Source organism: Marmota flaviventris, chromosome 4 (assembly GCF_047511675.1).
Source record: "Marmota flaviventris isolate mMarFla1 chromosome 4, mMarFla1.hap1, whole genome shotgun sequence".
NCBI lineage: Eukaryota > Metazoa > Chordata > Mammalia > Rodentia > Sciuridae > Marmota > Marmota flaviventris.
The window spans coordinates 97,099,735-97,118,959 of record NC_092501.1 but is presented as its reverse complement, the minus strand read 5'-3'; positions in this window follow the sequence as shown (position 1 = coordinate 97,118,959).

Here is a 19,225-nt window from a genome sequence, read left to right as displayed (position 1 = left end):
GCTATGGCAGAGAGAAAAACCTGGTACTCAGTGTACTGTGTTGCTCAGCTATGGTGTTCAGTAGGCTGGGTGTATTAAGTGCATTCTCAACATAATATTTTCAGCTTCCAGTTGGTTTATCAGGATGTAACCCTGTCACGAGTCAAGGAGCAGTTGTACAGTGATTTTCATTCAAGTGAAGTCCATTGCTTTCCCATTCCTCAGCAAAATTCTTGCGCCTGAATTGCTACTTGGGGGTTTGCTGTCCTCATCTGCAGTGCAGCTGTGTTCTGTCTGGGTGTCCTTGTTGCTTAGCTGCTTCTATTATCTGCTCTGTTAATTTCCCTTGGCTTCAAGTGGAGGAGAGAATAGCAGGCTGGAGGCTGTTTTTTCCAATCTATTTAATGGGAAGCATGGAGCTCAGGGTGATTTCCCCACCTCATATAGTTGTGTGATTTATGTTCTTCCTTAGTAACCATTTCTGGTAACTGCAGTGTGACCTTATAATACCAGTTATTTTATGGATTTTATAAATGCAAAGAAATATTATTTAGCTTTTATGTGGACTATCCTCAATGTAAAAATGCTAACATGCAATCACCAGAAAGGAGCAAAATTCAGAATTAATATATACATCTTATGCATTTATGAGAAAATTTAATTTTATAATCGTGAGATCAGAAGAGAACTTGGTGAGATAATTTAGAATCTAACGTTTGCCCATTTCCTTTTCCTCTGTAATGATGACAAGGAACTACACAGAAATTCTGTAGAAGGCTTGGTGTGTTTCAACCTCTGCTATATCTTCACATAAACCTGGAAATATGGAGAAGGTGTGTTTTTTTTTTTTTTCTTTTAGTGGTTTTAAACAACACAGCTTTATTGTCTTATAGTTCTGGAGGTCAAAAGTCAAAAACACATTTCATTAACCTAATATTGTTACCGCTGTTGACTGGTGACGAGTTCTTGCTTCCCCAATGTTGAAGAATAACACCAAAGAAGCACGCCGAGGCAAGGTCAGAGTAGAAATTAGAAGTTTATTAAAGGACAGCAGAAAAGACTTCTCCCGGAGGAAGAAGGGGACCCAAGAGGTGGAATCCGTGGGAGGGATGTTGTCTCCCCTTTTTATAGTTCTTTCAGTGATGGAATGTAGGTGGGAAGGACCGAGGGGTGGGACACAGGTGGGCCAAAGAAGTAATCTGGTCAGGAAGGACTTGAGTCAGCACCTTTTTGCTGGGGGCTGTTCATTAACATTTCTTTGAGGTGGACTTTGGCCTAGGGCCTTTTCGGGACTTCCATGAGTTGTCCTGTGTTTTCCCTGAGTCATTCTCCGCATGACCTCCATTTTAGATTTCACTCGGTATTAGACCCTAACTACACTGACTACCTAACTTTAAATCTGGCTTCAATATCAAAGTGTCAAGCCTCCTGGAACCTCTAGAGAAGAATCAGTCTCCTTTCCTTTGGCAGCTCTGAGACCCTGCTGGCATTCCTTGGGTTGTGACTTCTTTCCAATGATCACATCATTCTGATTGACCTCTGCTTCTCTCATCACATCCCTTTCTCTGAGTCTGACCCTCCTCTCTCCCTCCTGTAAGTACTCTTCTGATTATATTTGGCAAACTGGATAATCCAGACAACTCTCTCCAAAACACACTCATAGGTTTTGAGAGATCTGGAATCTTTTAGGAGGCCTTTATTCTGCCTGTCTCATGGTCTCTTACTTATTATTCCATATCTGTGTAAACTAAACATTATCATGCTTCAAGAGCTCTATCTTCAGGTTATTTTCTTTTGTTTTTGCATTTATTTCTTGTGTTAATTGATACAGTGACTTACACGACTAAGGGTTGACTTTCCCTTTATCCAAAATCCCTGGGATCAGAAGTATATCAAGTTTCTGACTTTTTGGATTTTGGAATATGTATGTATATATAGCAAGACATCTTGGGATGAGACCCAATTCTAAATATGAAACTCATTTATGTTTCATAATACCTTATTTACATTATCTAAAAGAAATTTTATTTATTTATTATTTTTAGTGTGACTGCATTTTAACTACAGTTCATCACATGAGATCAGGTGTGGAATTTTCCACTTGTGGCACTCAAATATTTTGGTGTTCAGGACATTCTAAAACATTTCAGATTTATGAATTAACGATGTTGATCCTGTATATGATATCATGGTTTATAAATTTCAAATATATGCTGATGATGTTCACATGAATGCATCCAACTTGGACTGCAATGAATTCTAACTGCATTATGTGCCAGTCTCACTAGGTACACAGTAGATGTTTATTTTAAGTTCAGTATACAGTGAATTGAACTTTTTATGTATTTTATATCCAAAAACATTCTAAGAAATATTTCTTAATCTCATTAATTTAAAATTCCATATTTATATACTCAGAATGAAACCCATAAACTCTCCTGGACATCTTTTTTTTTCTACAATCTATGTCCACTTTACCATAAAATCTCTTGTATCTTCAAAATATATTCAGAAACAAATCACATTCCTTCATCCTCACCAGCTGGCTAGTACAAGTGACCATGATCTCTTTCTTAGATTGTTGCAATATCCTTTTAATCCATCTCCTTCTTTGCATTTTTTATTCCTATGGTTTATTCTTAGTTTAGCCACTTGAGTGAAAGGATAAGTAAACATTTCACCTCTAGTGAAGTCCTTTCACTCTCAGAGAAAGGAAGCTAAGAACATTTACAGGGGCCTGCAAGGTCCTATATCATCTGCCCCTCCTCCCCGCTTTCTCTCTTTAGGTTCTGTAACTCATCTTTTATTATATTCTCCTTGGCTCCCTCTGTTTCTGCCTACCAACCCCCTTTTCACTCCTTGAACACAATAGTCATGGTTTCCCTATAGCAATTCTATACTTTCTATTTTCTTTTCCTGGCATGTTATTCCCCAGCTATGATCCCTTCCCTCCTCTGAGTCTTTGTTTATATTTGATCTTCTCAGTGAGGCTTCTCTGAAGATGCTGTGATCCCCACCTTCACCCTGGGGCTTTTTATCTTTCTTCACCATTTTATTTGTCTCTACAGCACTCTCTTCCATATAATATACTCAGAAGCCCTTGGGCCTGCCCAGGCTTGTAACTATTTTATATTCTTTTATAAAAAATTTAATCTGCTATATATGACAACAGGATGCATTACAATTCATATTACACATATAGAACACAATTTTTCATATCTCTGGTTGTACCCAAAGTAGAGTCACATCCTTCATGTCTTCATACATGTACTTAGGGTAATGATGACCATTGCATTCCACCGTCTTTCTTACCCCTATAACCCCTCTCTTCCACTCCCTCCGCTTCTTCCCTCTGCCTTATCCAGAGTTCATTTAATCTTCCCATCCCCCCACCCCCAGCATATTATGGACCAGCATCCTTAAATCAGAGAAATCATTCAGGGTTTGTTTTTCTTGGGGGGATTAGCTAATTTCACTTAGCATTATATTCTCCAGCTCCATCCATTTACCTGCAAATTCCATGATTTTATTCTCTTTTAATGTTGAATAATATTCCATTGTGTATGTATATACCACATTTTCTTTATCCATTCATCTACTGAAGGGCATCTAGGTTGGTTCCACAGTTTAGCTATTGTGAATTATGCTGCTATAAACATTGATGTGGCTGTGTCCCTGTAGTATGCTGGGTTTTTTTAATATTTATTTTTTAGTTTTGGTGGACACAATATCTTTATTTTATTTTTATGTGGTGCTGAGAATCGAACCCAGTACCTCGTACATGCCAGGCAAGAGAGCTACCACTTGAATCACATCCCCAGCCCCTAGTATGCTGTTTTTAAGTCCTTTGGGTATAGACTGAGGAGTGGGATAGCTGGGTCAAATGGTGGTTCCATTCCCAGTTTTCCAAGAATTCTCCATACTGCCTTCCATATTGGCTGCTACAATTTGCAGTCCCACCAGCAATGTATGAGTGTGCCTTTTTCTCTACATCCTCGCCAACACTTACTATTGTTTGTCTTCATAATAGCTGCCATTCTGACTGGAGTGAGATGATATCTTAGAGTAGTTTTGATTTGCATTTCTCTAATTGCTAGAGATGTTAAACATTTTTCATATATTTGTTGACTGATTGTATATCTTCTTCTGAGAAGTGTCTTTTCAGTTCCTTGGCCCATTTATTGACTGGGTTATTTGTATTTTTTTGGTGTTAAGATTGTTGAGTTCTTTATATATGCTACAGATTAGTGCTCTATCTGATGTGTATGTGGTCAAAATTTGTTCTCAATTAGTAAGCTCTCTATTCACCTCAATGATTGTTTCTTTTGCTGAGAAGAAACTTTTTAGTTTGAATCCATCCCATTTATTGATTCTTGATATTAGTTTTTATGCTATAGGAGTCTTATTAAGGAAGTTAATAAGACTAATCCAACATGATAGAGATTTGGGCCAACTTTTTCTTCTAATAGACACAGTGTCTCTGGTTTAATTCCTAGGTCCTTGATCCACTTTGAGTTGAGTTTTGTGCACGGTGAGAGATAGGGGTTTAATTTCATTTTGTTGCATATGGATTTCCAATTTTCCCAGCACCATTTGTTGAAGAAGCTATCTTTTCTCCAAAGTATGTTTTTGGCGACTTTGTCAAATATAAGATAACTGTAATTATGTGGGTTTGTCTCTGTGTCCTCTATTCTTTAGTAATAATCTATCTATTTTGATGCCAATACCATGCTGTTTTTGTTACTGTTCTGTAGTATAGTTTAAGATCTGGTATAGTGATGCCACCTGCTTCACTCTTCTTGCTAAGGATTGCTTTAGCTATTCTGGATTTCTTATTTTTCCAGATGAATTTCATGACTGCTTTTTCTATTTCTATGAGGAATGTCATTGTGATTTTGATTGGAATTGCACTAAATCTGTATAATGTTTTTGGTAGTATGATAATTTTTTTTTAATTTATTTTTTTTATTGGTTGTTCAAAACATTATAAAGCTATTGACATATCATATTTCATACAATAGATTCAAGTTGGTTATGAACTCCCAATTTTACCCCAAATACAGATTGCAGAATCACATCGGTTACACATCCACATTTTTACATAATGCCATATTAGTAACTGTTGTATTCTGCTACCTTTACTATCCTCTACTATCCCCCCTCCCTCCCCTCCCATCTTCTCTCACTACCCCATCCACTGTAATTCATTTCTCTCCTTGTTTATTTTCCCATTCCCCTCACAACCTCTTATATGTAATTTTGTATAACAATGAGGGTCTCCCTCCATTACCATGCAATTTCCCTTTCTCTCCCTTTCCATCCCACCTCATGTATCTGTTTAATGTTAATCTTTTCTTCCTGCTCTTCCTCCCTGCTCTGTTCTTAGTTGCTCTCATTATATCAAAGAAGACATTTGGTATTTGTTTTTTAGGGATTGGCTAGCTTCACTAAGCATGATCTGCTCTAGTGCCATCCATGTCCCTGCAAATTCTATGATTTTGTCATTTTTTAGTGCTGCGTAGTACTCCATGGTGTATAAATGCCACATTTTTTTTTATCCATTCATCTATTGAAGGGCATCTGGGTTGGTTCCACAGTCTAGCAATTGTGAATTGTGCTGCTATGAACATCGATGTAGCAGTATCCCTGTAGTACGCTCTTTTAAGGTCTTCAGGGAATAGTCCAAGAAGGGCAATAGCTGGGTCAAATGGTGGTTCCATTCCCAGCTTTCCCAGGAATCTCCATACTGCTTTCCAAATTCGCCGCACCAGTTTGCAGTCCCACCAGCAATGTACAAGAGTACCCTTTTCCCCACATCCTCGCCAGCACTTGTTGTTGTTTGACTTCATAATGGCTGCCAATCTTACTGGAGTGAGATGGTATCTTAGGGTGGTTTTGATTTGCATTTCTCTGACTGCTAGAGATGGTGAGCATTTTTTCATGTACTTGTTGATTGATTGTATGTCCTCCTCTGAGAAGTGTCTGTTCAGGTCTTTGGCCCATTTGTTGATTGGGTTATTTGTTTTCTTATTGTTTAATTTTTTGAGTTCTTTGTATACTCTGGATATTAGGGCTCTATCTGAAGTGTGAGGAGTAAAAATTTGTTCCCATGATGTAGGCTACCTATTTACCTCTTTTATTGTTTCTCTTGCTGAGAGAAAACTTTTCAGTTTAAGTAAGTCCCATTTGTTGATTCTTGTTATCAACTTTTGTGCTATGGGTGTCCTATTAAGGAATTTGGAGCCCGACCCTACAATATGCAGATCGGCGCCAACTTTTTCTTCTATCAGACGCAGAGTCTCTGATTTGATATCAAGCTCCTTGATCCATTTTGAGTTAACTTTTGTGCATGGCGAGAGGAGGGGATTCAGTTTCATTTTGTTGCATATGGATTTCCAGTTTTCCCAGCACCATTTGTTGAAGATGCTATCCTCCCTCCATTGCATGCTTTTAGCTCCTTTATCAAATATAAGATAGTTGTAGCTTTGTGGATTAGTCTCTGTGTCCTCTATTCTGTACCATTGGTCCACCCTCCTGTTTTGGTACCAGTACCATGCTGTTTTTGTTACTATTACTCTGTAATATAGTTTTAAGTCTGGTATCGTTATACCGCCTGATTCGCACTTCCTGCTTAGAATTGCTTTTGCTATTCTGGGTCTTTTATTTTTCCATATGAATTTCATGATTGCTTTATCCATTTCTACAAGAAATGCCGTTGGGATTTTGATTGGCATTGCATTAAACCTATAGAGAACTTTTGGTAATATCGCCATTTTGATGATGTTAGTTCTGCCTATCCATGAACAGGGTACATTTTTCCACCTTCTAAGATCTTCTTCTATCTCTCTCTTTAGGGTTTTGTAGTTTTCATTGTATAAATCTTTCACCTCTTTTGTTAGGTTGATTCCCAAGTATTTTAATTTTTTTTGAGGATATTGTGAATGGAGTGTTTTTCCTCATTTCCATTTCAGAGGTTTTGTCGCTGATATACAGAAATGCCTTTGATTTATGCGTGTTGATTTTATATCCTGCCACTTTGCTGAATTCATTTATTAGTTCTAGTAGTTTTTTTGTAGACCCTTTTGGGTCTTCTAGGTATAGAATCATGTCATCTGCAAATAGTGATAATTTAAGTTCTTCCTTTCCTATTTTTATGCCTTTAATTTCTTTCGTCTGTCTAATTGCTCTGGCCAGTGTTTCGAGAACTATATTGAATAGAAGTGGTGATAGAGGGCATCCCTGTGTTGTTCCAGATTTTAGGGGGAATGCCTTCAATTTTTCTCCATTGAGAATGATGCTAGCCTGAGGCTTAGCATAGATAGCTTTTACAATGTTGAGGTAAGTTCCTGTTATCCCTAGTTTTTCTAATGTTTTGAACATAAAGGGATGCTGTACTTTGTCGAATGCTTTTTCTGCGTCTATTGAGATGATCATATGGTTCTTATTTTTAAGTCTATTGATGTGGTGAATAACATTTATTGATTTCCATATATTGAAACATCCTTGCATCCCAGGGATGAATCCTACTTGATCATGGTGCACAATTTTTTTGATGTGCCTTTGTATCCGAGTGGCCAGAATTTTATTGAGGATTTTTGCATCTAGGTTCATCAGAGATATTGGTCTGTAGTTTTCTTTCTTTGAGGTGTCTTTGTCTGGTTTCAGAATCAGGGTGATGTTGGCCTCATAGAATGAATTTGGCAGAGCTCCTTCTTTTTCTATTTCCTGAAATAACTTGAAAAGTATTGGTATTAATTCTTCCTTAAAGGTTTTGTAAAACTCCGCTGTATACCCATCCGGTCCTGGGCTTTTCTTGGTTGGAAGTCTTTTGATTGCTTCTTCTATTTCATCTATTGTTATTGGTCTGTTTAAGTTGTGAGTATCCTCCTGACTCAGTCTGGGCAAATCATATGACTTAAGAAATTTATCGATGTCTTCACTATCTTCTATTTTATTGGAATATAGGTTTTCAAAATAATTTCTAATTGTCTTCTGTATTTCTGTAGCATCTGTTGTGATATTGCCTTTTTCATCCCGTATGTTAGTAATTTGAGTTCTCTCTCTTCTTCTCTTCGTTAGCATGGCTAAGGGTCTGTCGATCTTTTTTATTTTTTCAAAGAACCAACTTTTAGTTTTGTTAATTTTTTCAATAGTTTCTTTTGTTTCAATTTCGTTGATTTCTGCTCTGATTTTAATTATTTCTTGCCTTCTGCTACATTTGCTGTTGTTTTGCTCTTCCTTTTCTAGGGCTTTGAGATGAAGTGTGAGCTCATTTATTTGTTGGTTTTTCCTTTTTTTGAGGAATGACCTCCAAGCGATGAATTTCCCTCTTAAAACTGCTTTCATTGTGTCCCATAGATTCTGACATGTTGTGTCTGTATTTTCATTTATCTCTAAGAATGTTTTGATTTCCTCCTTTATGTCTTCTGTAACCCATTGATCATTCAGTAACATATTGTTCATTTTCCATGTGATGTAGGATTTTTCCTTCCTTCTTTTATCATTGATTTCCAGTTTCATTCCACTATGATCAGATAAAATGCATGGTATTATCTCCACCCCTGTATATTTACTGAGGGTTGCCCTATGGCATAATATATGGTCTATTTTTGAGAAGGATCCATGTGCTGCTGAGAAAAAAGTATATCCACTTGATGATGGTTGATATATTCTATATATGTCAGTTAAGTCTAGGTTGTTGATTGTGATATTGAGTTCTATAGTTTCTTTATTCAGCTTTTGTTTGGAGGATCTGTCCAATGGTGAGAGAGGTGTGTTGAAGTCACCCATAATTATTGTGTTTTGCTCTATTTGATTCTTGAACTTGAGGAGAATTTGTTTTATGAACGTCGCAGCACCATTATTTGGTGCATAAATATTGATAATTGTTATGTCTTGTTGGTGAATGGTTCCTTTTAACAGTATATAATGTCCTTCCTTATCCCTTTTGATTAATTTAATTTTGAAGTCAATTTTATTCGATATGAGGATGGCCACCCCTGCTTGCTTACGAGGACCGTGTGCGTGGTATATTTTTCCCAACCTTTCACCTTCAGCCTGTGTATGTCTTTTCCAATCAGATGTGTCTCCTGGAGGCAGCATATTGTTGGATTTGTTTTTTTAATCCATGTTACTGATACTGCTGTTGACCGGTGACGAGTCCTTGCTTCCCCAATGTTGAAGAATAACACCAGAGAGCACGCCGAGGCAAGATCAGAGTAGAAATTAGAAGTTTATTAAAGGACAGCAGAAAAGACTTCTCCCAGAGGAAGAAGGGGACCCAAGAGGTGGAATCCGTGGAAGGGATGTTGTCTCCCCTTTTTATAGTTCTTTCAGTGATGGAATGTAGGTGGGAAGGACCGAGGGGTGGGACACAGGTGGGCCAAAGAAGTAATCTGGTCAGGAAGGACTTCTGAGTCAGCACCTTTTTGCTGGGGGCTGTTCATTAACCTTTCTTTGAGGTGGACTTTGGCCTAGGGCCTTTTTGGGACTTCATTAACATTCCATGAGTTGTCCTGTGTTTTCCCTGAGTCATTCTCCGCATGGCCTCCATTTTAGATTTCACTCGATATTAGACCCATATTACACCCGATTTACCTAACTACACTGACTACCTAACTTTAAATCTGGCTTCATTCCCCCCTCTAAGTTGGGAACTCCTTACTGCTGTAAGGAAGGGGGGCGAAGAAGATCTCTCTGGCTTCTTCAGGCTGAAAAGGGACGGTGTGGGGCAAGCAGTTTGGAGTCCCCCTTTAAAAATCGGGTCTATCGAGCGGTCCATGATAGACGTCTGATTGAGAAGTAATAGGCTGGAGGGCCATTTGAGTGATGGATGGTCTATAAGAGAAACAAGAATTCATTAGTACTGGAACCATATCGATGCAGCAATAAATGCCATACCACAGGAATATGCCAATGAGTATGATGGCAAAGACAAAGACTAACAATGTTTTCCACCAGGAAGTACCAAGAACCAGGAGCTAAGATATTGTTTCCATGACAAAGTTGCTGAGGACATGGCTTCTATCTGAGCATGTAAATCTTTAAGGACATTTGTCACATTGCCAGAAATGTCAGGGATGTAAACACAACATTTAACTTTTGGGTTACAGACGTTCTTTCCCTTAAGATATAGTTTAATAATTTAATGTCATCTGATCTTGCAAAATCCTTTTACTAGTGTGACCTCTGTGTCTAATAGAGAAATCTTTAATTCTGTTACTTAGGGCTGGATAACCATACTTGCAAACACTAAGCCTACCTGTGTAGGTTAGAAATAAAGGCCTTAAACTAAAAACTACTCTGGCAGTTCCTTTTGATAGTTATCAGGCATTCCTGTCTGAGAATCTCTTTTGTAGCCTCCAGTTTACTTATTTTTGGAAGTTACATTTAACTATTATTATTATTTAAAATGTCCAGGAACAGCTGTGCTTTGGCTTTGACTGTCTTTGCTAAGTGTTTAAGATGAAGCAAGTCAAACTGACTTTTGTTTCTATCTATTGTTAACAGTCAGCTGAGTTTCCCTGGGAGTCCTCGGGAACTTCACAGCAGCTTCTCAGTTCTGCTAGTGCCATTGCGCTAGGATGGGTCCAGGCCTTGCTTGACCATGTGGCTTCCCTTGGAAGCATCAGGGATGTCTCCCTTTTCTGATGACCCTCCTCTTTCACAGCAAATGCACTGATTGGCTTTCTGTCCTCCACTGGTCTCATTAATCTCCCTGATCGGGAGGTTATGTGGCCTAGAGTTGCAAAGCTCTTTGGAGAAGTCCCCTATTCCCTGATTCAGACTGACTTAGAGGGCAAGAGCCAAATATTGGTTTTCTTGGCCCTTTTAATTTAACTTTAATTTTAAAACTTAATCTTAAACATCCAGCAAATAAGTTTCAACAGCCTTATACTAAGAGTACTGGGCTTTAATGTCTATCTCTCTCTCCTGTAGGTGATAACTCCTTATCTTATGTTGACTCAGGTTGTGTGTTCTTAAAGCAGTACTTCCTTAAATCATTAAAGGCAATCCTTAAACCATCTATAAGCAAACTACAAAATAAAATTATCAAGAGTAAAAACATTTAGCTTATATAATAGCTACCTTGAATTCTGGCAGGGTTATACATCATAATTCCCTGTTTGAGATCCTAGTAATCTTGGCAAAAAACTACTTTTGGACACAACTTTAAATGTACTGAAATCTGGCCTACTTCTTTCACTTTCACATGTAGTGAGATGGGACAGAGCCTTATCTCAAGTAAGGCAGGGCTCTTCATAAATCTTAAGTACTGTAGTTCTGAAACTGATCTTTGCTTTTTAAACATCATTTTACAAAGCCTACATAAATTGTTGCTCAAGTTCACATGAATATTAGCTAACACAATATAATATCACACCTAAAACATGAATTAAAGAAAAGCTGAAAGCTTTTAACCTTTTGTAGAAAAGCAGTAATGTACTTTTGTGTTTTGCAATAAAACCTTCACAGATTAGGCTCTCATTAACTTAAAAATACATTTAAATTGTATCTCAGTGTAAAAAGTAACATAGAACTTTACATATCTTATGGATAACAAGTCCAGTTATAGAACACAAATGATATAAATAAATCAACATGTTTCTTTTTAAATCTAAAATTACCATACAATTTTAGAACACCAGCTTGATATAATGCTCTTTCTAAAGCTTCTACCTTACAGACTTGTATACCTGGAAGATATGGACACATTAACACCACAATTACATTGATGTTTTTATATTAATCAAGTTTAGCTTTTTAAAGAAATGGCACAATTCTCTAAAAACAGTACTTGTTTAACCAGCTGTTTAATTTCTTTAAGATTACTTGCTCAAAAACTTACACTTATAAGCAACTTACACAGACCTTTTTTATCATTTACTTAAACCCTCTTAATTACTTAATCATATAGACTCTTATCCAGAAACACATTTTCCCTCTATTAAATCCATACCTAGAAACTTCTAATTTTTCTTTTTCATCTGTTAACCTCCTTCTGTTCACATTTTGAAACAATACTTGTAAATTTTTTGAATTTAAGCAGATTTAACACTTTATTAGGGCCTTTTTTGAACACCTAGAAAAACTTATAAGCTTAATTTTAAAGAAAAAATTTTTAATTTTCATCTGTTTACCCAGTTTAAATTGAACCATTTGAGTCACGTGAATCAAAGACATTTGGATCCATTTTTTTTAATTTTTTATGAGCGCTCCTCATCTGTCAATTGTCATATCACTGCATGATATATGGACATACACACATACAGACATACCGACATACAACATGTAACACAAGTGTAACACAACACAATAGTAAAGGCCTTGTAGCTTTCTCAGGTGAAATCTCATTGCAATGTTTAAAAAAACTCCAGTTGATAAAAAATAGAACTTATCAGAAAAACATTAACTTGTCTGTAGGATCAAAATCACGAGCTCAAAAAAGAATACAGAATCTAAGAAAAAAGCAAAAGTCCTAGAAAAAATTGACCGGCCAGTAATTAGTAAATGCCATACAACTTACTCTTTGGTTTAATCTAGTTTGAGTTCCCATAAAAAGACACTTTACTCTTTTTTTTCTTGGGCCTCAGATCTGTCTCATACTAAGTGCTCTAGGCTTCTTCTATTTGCATATCAACTTAAGTCCTGGCTGAGGTCTGGAAGGAACTGGGAAAACTGGAATTCTGAGCAGAAACCTCATGCCTAAGGCATTTTAACCATAAGTCACAATTTTCAAGTTTGGATGTTGAAAATTATGATACAAGTTTAAGATACAATTTACAAAATTTCATACCTTTACATTTTCCTACACGAGAAAAACTTGCTCACACAAAACTGAAAATAGGATCTCTACCATCAGAAGAAATTTCTTTAGGATCATTAAGTCACTTCCTTTGTTCTGAAGTTCCTGTAGTATTAAGTTACATTAAATCACCTGAAAAAAAATCTTAAAAGAGAACTACACTACCATGTATATCCAAAATTAAGCTTTAAAAATTTAAGACTGTTGCTATTCAATGTTATTTCAATAAGCCAGACCAACGTTCCAATTCAATATTTTTCCTAAATCTTACACACTGAGGAGAACAGATACCATATCATAATTTACTATCCTTGCCCAAGTTAATGCACTGGTACACCTAGTGAAATCTTCTCAGGCTACCCAGTTCAAAATAAAACTAAATGATTGGGAGTTACTTGCCAACTTGGAAGTAGGATTCTTTTAATTTTCTATCCTAAGTATTTAAGTTCTCCAGCATGAATTATCTGAAATCACAAACTAAACAATTACCTAACCCCAACTTTTAACTGCAAGATTATGCAATGCTTCAAACTCATTTAGATACCAGATTGTTACAATAAAAAATTATCTTTTAGATACACATTTAGCCAAAATCATCCCCAAGAAACAATCTATAATAACCTTTAAAATAGAGAGACCAGATAAGAAAAAATCTCTCCAGATTTTGAACTTCCATTTAATTATGACTCCTATCAGTGGCACCATAGATTTCCCATGAGTGGACCAGATGTTTTCACAGAGGTGTAAAATCAAGGGTCTCAGTGTGACTGACTTTACTGCATTCAGTGTCCCTTCTTTTTAAATGGACAGAGATGGAGCAATCCTTACAGTGCAGGGAAGAATGAGGAAATTCCCCAAAGCGAAAATGGCTCTGGCAGCTGCTGGGAATCCTCAGTTTCCCTTTTACTTACAGGATTAGCTCCTTTGGATAGATCCAATCCCAGGCAATCTGGCATATCTCCTAACTTTCCAGTAGAGTCAGTTTTTATCTGCCTTAGGTCTTGAAGGGGGAAGGGGTTATGTACTTTGATCGGCCCAAATTTTTCTTGATTCTTTTTCCTCAGTGAGTCCAAGATTTTTTCTCTTCATGGCAGATATCACAGCTAAGTCTACTTTACACTGTTGGCATAATTTAGGATTTTCCCTTAGAGCAAAGAAAATCTGAACATACAGCACCTCACACCATTTCCTTTTTTGTAAATTTTATCAAACTGTAAAATTGTGTTAAAATTGATATTTCCCTCTGGTGGCCAGGTTTCTCCATCAGAGAGTTTGTATTGAGGCCAGGCCAAGAAAATGAGGCGCTTTTTCTTGAGCGTCTGAGGGTCAAATTTATCCCAATTTTTCAATACGCAGGTAAGTGGCGTACCTGACGTATTAGAGAGTGAGGCTCTCATCTGAGTAAGGAGAGAAAAAAACAGAACTCAGGCGCCCGCGCCGGAGAAAACTGTTGATCTCCCTAAGTTTGAGCCTCCTAAACGGTCCAGAAAACCCGTCTCTCACCTTGCTTTTGCCAAGGGGTTTCTGGTCCCCTTTAGCAAACTGCTGGGGTCTCAGTTTGCCCTGTGCCAGAGACCCTGGGAGGATTCAGACTTAAGGGCCTTACTGCTTATCCTCCCGGCCACTAAAACCCACAGAAAAAGAAAATCATGCACTTTTGTCGCCTTTGCTCTGTAGACTAGCATATTACCGGAGGAGTTGATTCTAAAAATTCCTCTATTAGCAGCTTAAGGAACGCAGCACATTTTAAACATTGGGGCGGTAAAACAGGCTAGTGAAAATTTACCTATGCATCTTAGAGAACCTGGGCAGATTTTGCTAATTATCTCATGCCTTTCTCAGTCCTACAACCTGAATTGCTAACATTTCTGACCTGCGAAGGAAGGGGAGCATCCAGGAGGAATGGATGCGAGGTTGGGAGTGTTGCATGGCCCATACGGAGGCAAATGTGATTGGGGCTTTCCCTCAGTGCCATTCATCTACCGATCACCCTAGATACCCCTGAGGGCTGTCGGGAGGGGGCTCAAGAGAAAGGAACCTTAGGAATCATCTGAGTGTAGCCCAGACCGGAATTCCGCAGTTGTTCCAAACTCCTTCCTCCACCTCCACGCATCCGAGGCAGATCGGGATTCGGGACACTGTGTACTCACGCCAATTGCTCTCCGGGCCCAGACAGAAAAGTTGGAAGCAGCTTTGGCAGAACCCAACATGCCTGCTCTGTATTGAACAGGTGATTGAGAGCTACCTAGGCCGGGAAACCTCTCACCCGAGTCTTGAAGAGTGGCGGCTGCACTAATTGCGTTTAAGTAGCCGTCGGGTGCCCACCTTACCCTCCAGAAAGAAAGAGAGAGAAAGATGCACCTCAAACAGACATGGGGTGCATAGAGAGGCGCTTACCTCGGTGTAGAAAAATCTCGGTCTGGGACCTCCAATATGATACCGCTGTTGACCGGTGACGAGTCCTTGCTTCCCCAATGTTGAAGAATAACACCAGAGAGCACGCCGAGGCAAGATCAGAGTAGAAATTAGAAGTTTATTAAAGGACAGCAGAAAAGACTTCTCCCAGAGGAAGAAGGGGACCCAAGAGGTGGAATCCGTGGAAGGGATGTTGTCTCCCCTTTTTATAGTTCTTTCAGTGATGGAATGTAGGTGGGAAGGACCGAGGGGTGGGACACAGGTGGGCCAAAGAAGTAATCTGGTCAGGAAGGACTTCTGAGTCAGCACCTTTTTGCTGGGGGCTGTTCATTAACCTTTCTTTGAGGTGGACTTTGGCCTAGGGCCTTTTTGGGACTTCATTAACATTCCATGAGTTGTCCTGTGTTTTCCCTGAGTCATTCTCCGCATGGCCTCCATTTTAGATTTCACTCGATATTAGACCCATATTACACCCGATTTACCTAACTACACTGACTACCTAACTTTAAATCTGGCTTCATTACCAGCCTATGTCGCTTTATTGGAGAGTTTAAGCCATTAATGTTTAGAGTTACTATTGATATATGGTTTGTACTTCCAGCCATGTTTGATTATTTATCTTCTTCTTCTTCTTTTTTAATTTAGTTTGTTTCTCCATGGTTAGCTTTCCCCCCGCCCTCTGTCTTTATAGAGGCACTTCCCACTGATGGTTTTGGTTATTGTTTTTCATTTCTTCCTCGTGTAGTGTTTTGCTCAAGATGCTTTCCAATGCTGGTTTTCTGGCTGCAAATTCTTTTAACTTTTGTTTATCATGAAAGATTTTTATTTCGTTGTCGTACCTGAAGCTTAATTTTGCTGGATACAGAATTCTTGGTTGGCATCCATTGTCTTTCAGTGTTTGAAATACGTTGTTCCAGGATCTTCTCGCTTTCAGCGTCTGTGATGAAAAATCCGTTGTTAACCTTATTGGTTTACCCCTGAATGTAATCTGCCTCCTTTCTCTTGTAGCTTTTAATATTTTCTCTTTGTTCTGTGTATTGGATATCTTCATAACAATGTGTCTTGGCGTTGGTCTACTGTGATTTTGTGTGCTCGGTGTCCTGTATGCATCTACAATTTGTATATCCATTTCCTTTTTTATTTCTGGAAAGTTTTCTGTAATTATTTCATTCAGCAGGTTACTCATTCCCTTGGTTTGAATCTCTGTACCTTCCTCTATCCCGATGACTCGTAAGTTTGGTTTTTTTATATTATCCCATATCTCTTGGATGTTTTTCTCGTGATTTTTTTTACCATCCTTTCTGAGTTGGCTAGACTCTTTTCAAGATGATATATTTTGTCTTCATTATCTGACGTTCTGGCTTCTACTTGCTCCACTCTATTAGTGATACTCTCATTTGAGTTTTTAATTTGGTTTTTAGTTTCCTTCATTTCTAGAATTATTGTTTGATTTTTTAAATAATCTCTATCTCCTGATAAAGATGCTTATTTGCTTCTTTTATCTGTTTATGTAATTCATTTTCAATGTGTTCTTTCACTGTTTGGATTTGCTGTCTCATATCTTCTTTAAGGTTCCATTCCATTTGTCTAAGGTATTCCTTGAGTTCTTTATATGACCATTTTTCTGCTGACTCTAGGTCCTCCTGAATATTTACGCTGTCCTTCATTGTTTGTACTCCTTTTCTTCCTTGCTTTTTTATGCTGCTCATGTTACTTCTTGTTCTGTTTGACTGCTGAGTTTCTGTTTACTCTTATAGATTTATTTGATGCTTGGGAGGAAAGATATTAGAAGGGAAGGGAAGAAGTCACTAAAGAGAGTGAGAGTAGGCAGGTAGAATTCAAGGAAGGGGGAATAAGAAAATTGAAAAGAAATGAAAAGACAAAAGGAACAAAAATAACAAAGATTAGATAATAAAGAAAGAAAGAAAAGACGAGAAAAAAATTTAACAAAAATAATAATGATAATAAAAAAATGAAAATTTAAATAAAAAAAAATAATAATAATAAAATTAAAAAAAATAGAAACATTGAAAAAAAGTAAAAGAACATCAACAAATAAAAATTGAAAATGAAAGAAAAAGAAGGAAAAAAAGAAAAAGAAAAAAAATGATAATAATAATAATAATAATAATAATAATAATAAATGCAGTCCTAGAGTTCTATTAACTTCTCTTCCAGTAGGTGGAGCTGCGCCCACTGGGCCAAGCTTCTCCTCTCAGTAGGTGGGAACCATTCACTGTGCAGCAGCTCTTTCTCCTAGACTGGGCTGGTCTCCAATCCTGAGTGTCTAGGGCCTTGTCTTGTGTTTCTTCAAGCGAGGCCGTGCTCACCTGTGGCGCTCACCACAATACTGTCTACACGCCAGGTCTGCTGCTCCTGGGAGCCCTGTTTTCATGAACACCTGGGCTCACTCTCCCTGTTTGCCTCCCTCAGACCCTAAGTTTGTAGAGCTTGGGGCTGAGATCCCCCAGCGAATTTGCTTGCCCTCCTGTAGCCACGCCCCCGGTAGCTGGTGCAAGAGCCCTCAGTTGTCAGCACTGGTGGGAGCGGTAGCCGGGAGTTCCGTGCCGCGAGTCCCGCGCCACTCCTGATTCCCTCGGTCTGGTTATTGCGTTCACAGGAGAGCTTGGAGTGGCCCTTAAGGTTTCCCCGCTGTGTGGAGAGAGATGACTAGGGGATTACACACCTGTCGCGCTGGTTTCAATGCAGTTATCTCCTCCGCCCGTGACGCCATTTCTCTGCCATGGTGGTTTCCCATGCAAATGGTGACCGTTCGTTCCCTTTGCCGGGTGACCAATGCAACGGGTAGGTCCTGACTGTCTCTCCCAATCCCTGTTTCAGTCCTGTGGCCACTGCCTATGAAGGCTCGGTTGGCTTTTACCTCTGTAAGTTCCTAAGGGCCGACCAATTATTTCAGTGGGATCGTTAGTGCTGAGTCACACGAAGCAGGCGAACCGGAGCTTAATTGCCTCCGATTCGGGCTCTGTGTGTGTGCTCTGAGGGGCCCAGCCTGTACACCCCAGATCCACGTCAGCTCAGCATTGCCTAGTGATCCTGAGCAAACAGCATTTAGACAGTTTACGGCTCCCTATGCCCGCGCAGTTGAAGATGTCAGAGACTTGATCTCTCTGCGCCTGCCACCATGTTAGATCTCCTCAGTAATATTCATGTTGCCCTTACAGCTTCCTGGCATAAGCAAGTTCTTGGGATTATACAAACTGCTGCTTCTGTTTCCAGTCCAGATTTCTAGGAATGAAACCCTGCCGCCGTCACCTCCGTCTCTGGGCCGCGCTCACGGGCGCTGCGCTCGTGTGCGACCGTAGCAGAGCCGCCCTGGCCTCCGCAGCTCTTCAGCCCGGTGCCCAGCCCCTGGGGCCAAGCGGCTGCCGCCGCGGCTCTCCATCCCCCTCCTCCGGAGCATGGGTCCCCTGGCAGGGGGGTGCAGAACGACCCCAGAGCAGGCTCTGCCCGAAGGTGCAGTGGCGAACAGGCCACCGAGGCGCTCGAGGCTGCAGTCCAGCCTTCGGAGGACAGGGCTCGGCACTCAGCCCAGCTCCAACCTCTAGGTGCGGCTGCCGGACAATGTATACGGAGCCATCAAGACAGCAAGAAGAAAGCAAATGGCGGCTCCCGCGGAGTGGATTTTCGGCACAGAAACCACAGCCCCGCCAACAATCCCAATCCACAAACTCTCCCTGTATAAAAAATATTCAAAAAAGAAAAAAAAGGCAGGGCGCACTGAGCTTTCTTTGCCTCGGGTACTTACAATCCACTGCTGATTACACACTCAGCTTCTCTGCCCAGAGCGAAGCGAAAGAGGAAGCAGATGGGAGCAAAGCGCCCGCGGCTCTGAGCAGCCAAGCCTCCGGGAGCCAAGCGTCTCTTTTTCGATCTCTTTATTCTTCCTGCTGATTGGCAAAGTGGTCCGCTACAGATTAATGGTGAAAGGAGCTCTAACAGACTGTGCGAAATCTCTATTAAAGCCGCTGTTCTGAGCACCACGCTCAGCACTTCAGCAACCCCCGT